The sequence below is a fragment of the Populus alba genome, chromosome 9, assembly GCF_005239225.2.
Source record: "Populus alba chromosome 9, ASM523922v2, whole genome shotgun sequence".
Classification (NCBI taxonomy): Eukaryota; Viridiplantae; Streptophyta; class Magnoliopsida; order Malpighiales; family Salicaceae; genus Populus; species Populus alba.
In genome coordinates, this window is record NC_133292.1 from 1,433,249 (window position 1) to 1,437,625 (window position 4,377).

At 32.7% G+C, this 4,377-nt stretch overlaps 1 long non-coding RNA gene across 1 annotated transcript; it reads right to left on the reverse strand.

The window, feature by feature from the left end:
• Window positions 1-1,113: 1,113 nt before the first annotated feature.
• LOC140955942 (uncharacterized) lies at window positions 1,114-4,051 on the reverse strand. Its single transcript, XR_012170724.1, has 2 exons — window positions 3,619-4,051; window positions 1,114-1,517 (listed from the first exon to the last, which is right to left on the reverse strand). It is a non-coding gene; the product is annotated as an uncharacterized lncRNA (long non-coding RNA).
• Between the last annotated feature and the right edge of the window lie 326 nt (window positions 4,052-4,377).

Below are 4,377 nucleotides of genomic sequence, written 5' to 3' on the forward strand. Positions count from 1 at the left end.
ATTTTTTATATTTTTAGATTATTTTGGCTAAGGTCAAAAATAATTTTTTAAAAATTACAATTTTTTTAATATATTTTTTTAAAAAACATAAATTATCATCATTATCAAAATCTCAAATACAACACACCTGTTTCTTTTTAATGACCCCGGTTTCTTAATTTGCCTTTTTTTCATGGCTAAAGTTATATGGGCCTAAATTCTATTTCTTTTCTTTCTTTCTTTCTTTCTTTTTTTAAGAAAATCTAGATCCTATTTCAAATCAATAGAATGACTTTGCAGTTGAAATGCGGGTATCTTACAGCTCCACTGTTGGAAGCCGACAAGAGACAGAAGAAAACTTGAGGTGAAAACCATAGTTTTTCAAACCTAGCATAGTTTGATGGGTTGATTTACTGACCCGCTAATATAAGATTTAAATTAAAATAAATTATTTTCAAAATTATTTATATAGTTGACCAGAGCAAAACCTCGAAAAAATCAAATTATTTTAAAAGGAAAAACCTAAAAACAAACCAAATTATTTTAAAAAGAAAATAATGTTGTTTTTAATTTTTAATTTAAAACAACACTATTTAAAAACAATATACTCAAGTTAACTCACTGGCATATGAATTGACTCGTCTAACTTGTGTTCTAGGCTTAGACCGGGCAGGTCATGAAAACATTGAAGAAAATCCTTGAAATATTTGTTGTTGTACAAGATCCCTCCATTCTTCCAAGTTAAGCCTCATTTCCAGAGCATTGATGTTTGCAATCGGAATACGTGGCTAAAGATCAAAGTTTTTAAATTGAAGTAATAAGCATCATGTCATGTGCTAATCAAGACCCATCCCTATTCTTTCCCTTGTAAAATGCATGTATACTGTTTGAAAACACGGTGAAATCGTGTTTTTAAAAAATATAAATTTTTTTTATTAAAATTTAATATAATTTATATATTTTGAATTGTTTTGATATATTAATATTAAAAATAATTTTTATTTTTTTAAAAAAAATTATTAACATGCATTTCAGTATGAAATTTTTTTAAAAAAACAACTGCTGTCAATCTGCCAAACATACTTTTTAAACATGCTTTCTACATGCAATATAAAGCAAAAACACAGGAAAAGATTCAAGGGAAATTCTGTCGAGATGTGTTATAATTATCCTCATCAAGAATTATCTTAACTCCATTGTTTTTAAGGGTATTAACAAGAGCCCAAATCCTGGTGCGGTTCTTAAAGCCTTTTTTTCTCAAACTCTTTGTACATATCGACATGAATCTTTCTTCCTTGTCCCTACTCTAGACCCTCCTCCACCTTGTTTCTCATAGCCAGCACCTCTCCCACAACTGTTGCTGCTTTTGCATTGCAAGATCGAGCACACTCAAGGGTGTTCTTGATGGAATGTTCAGCTCTTGCTGCTGTTGCCACAATTCTCCCATTGTTTCTGTCCACAACATCTGCTGTTATGTACTTCAATGATATAAACAAAATAAGGACGTGTCTCTTCAAGATCGCCCTTCTCTATCTATCCTGACATTTCGATTAACAGCAAAAAAATATAATCAGTTTTGGAACATTAATATCACCTGAGATAGAGTCGATGAAACAAACAATCCATACACCAAAGAAGCTAAGCATAGCCTAGACAAGCTACACCCACCACCAGCATTCTTATTTCGGCTCCTAAAAACACAATCATAACATCTCTTAAATCTCAAACTTAGCTTGGAACAAGAATGGCGAACAAAGTTTTTAACTTGTGCAATTCAATGCCTCCTCTATATAGGTATTGCTTCTGCACTTTGTGTATTTCTTCAACCCCAACAATTTGCAGAAATTTAAAAGATACCAACAAATAGCAGTTAACCATGGAAAAATCTATTTCTGGCCTCCTAGTGAAAAGGTAACAAACATTTCTAAGAAATCCAAACACGCTAAAAAACAGAGAAATCCACAAACAAACACACGCTTAAGAACTAGAAAAACTTGACAGGTTTGAAGCTTGAAACTCAAGATTTTTCAGATAATTTGACAGGTTGTCCAACCTCGCATGTCCAGACTTTTGTTGTGCTAATATAGTGTAGTGAACTCAGAATTCCTTATCAGATACAACAATGAGAAATCATCATGCAGGGACAGGAGCAACAAACAGCATCGCTAGAAAAATAGCAGGACACAAGAATCAGCTGAAGTGTATTTCCCAATTGTTTCTATTTCTCCAGGTTATCAAAATGAGGGAACAAAGTGATAAGCAAGTTGCCAGAATTCTTAATGGCCATAGATAGATATAGATCTTTGAGAGCCTGGGACTATCATGGATCCTGATACATTAGATATCAGATTAGTTTCTCAAGGGATATGGGAAACTGTGAGGAGCATTGTGAAGCATCGGAGGGCTTGTTTTAGGAGAAAAACAAAGGAAAACCTCAGCGAGACTGGTAAAAACAGAGATTCAGAGGTTGGATACATAAAGGGAAAACTTAAGGTCATCCTTCAACAACCTTTCCAAGGAAGGTTTCCATTCTTGTTTATGAATTTAGGGTTTAATTATTGACGAACATGATTAAAAGAGAAAAAGATGAATGGAAAAAACATTCTTAAGAAATTATTTGGCATGTCCATTTTCATTTGGTGGAGTGCCTATTTTCTAGTACTTTCAATTTTGAAAACAAACAAGAATTTAATTTGTTGCTATATTTTAGAGAGTGACAAACTCAAAAAGCATTCAAGTGAACTCATGTCAGAATAAACATAGATCATTTCACCAGTTATTAATGCCCTTTGAGAAATATAAACTGAAGCTACAGTTGCAAGAGAGTTCAAGATCAGGTTTCTTATGCTATATTTCTAGTTTGAAGCAAGAAAGTTTCCATCTCCTTCAGCGATACGGTGGTCATCACCATTCAACATTATGAGTTCCAGTGGATGTCCACTACTTGAAATTGTAACAACGGACATGCACTCTCACTCAATAAGAGCATCAGCTTGGAGAAGAGAATAACATCTGGTACATGCAAACAAGTTAGAATCCAACATGGAGCAGCAAAACGAGTTTCCTTCCATCGAACAAAATAGGTGCATCATCATTGGAGTGCTTGTTTTTGGCCCAAGGTGTTACGCAACAGAGCAGCAACTTTTAGATTTAAGAAACCAAAGGACAACATAAATCAAAATGCAACCATCTCTGTTTCAAGGAAAATAACAATTTTTGAAGGATTAAGAGTAATTTTATTTGACTCATCAATGCCCACAAAGATAACAAAACAATGCAGAGCCGCGATTAATCAATCAATATTTGGTAATTATAACCAACAAGCATGACTTAGTGTTTACATAAAAACAAACAAACAAACATTCACGTGAAGTAAGAATAATAGTTGTTTATTATCAAACAGAAAAGGAAAGGCTAAAATCAATCGTTGATTTTATTTGATGGGGGCTGCCAATGTTTCTGATAATGGAATAGTTGCAATACTCATTTCACCCATTACTAAACAGTATCCAATAGCAATCGAATTAAAGTTTGAATGTACCATCAACATAGCATAATACAAAGCATGTATTCATGGGCTAGAGGTTTTGGCGAGGAAAGTGGAAAACCAAAACAAAAAAGATGAAGCTAAAGCCTTACCAAGAACACCTCATTAAGCTGGCAGCTCAATTTGAAGAGACTGGATTTGCTCATTTGAGTAGAAACAAAAATCAGTTTGCAGATGCACTGGGTACACTAGCTTTGATGACTCAAATTGGGGGTGAGGTGAAGAATCTGAAGATCCAACCTGTGAATATTGAGATAAAGATTTCCCCTGCATATTGTTGTTGCTTGAATGAAATGGAAGAGGATATGAAGCCCTGGTATCATAATATCCAACAGTTTATCAGAAGCCGAGAATACACGGCAAGAGCTGATAAAACAAACCGAAAATATTTTCGATTAATGACCATGCACTCCTACTTAGAAGGGGAAATCTTCTACAAAAGAGTATCTGATGGGACTCTACGAATTTAGAAGATCTTCTAATTCACAGGTTAGGAATTTAGTGATTAATCTTGGTTTAGGTTTAGAAGTTGACTTCATTTTTCATTATATTAAATTAAAATTGCTGTTTTTGTTTTTTAAAAAATAAATATTATTAAATTAACCATGCTTATTAAACTCCACCCACTCAATGTAGTTTCTATTCTATTTTACTTCTTTAGAAACTTTACGGACACTTTAATGATTTTCTTTTTTGTGTTCAAAAAAATTTGATATGCCAGTGCTTACCGCTAATATAGGTTTATTAGAGTCACTTTTATTATGTTCTTTTTTTAAATTAAATTTTTTTTATATTTTTAACTTTTAATATTTAATTCATTAGAATTATATTTCATAATTTGTTTCGATATG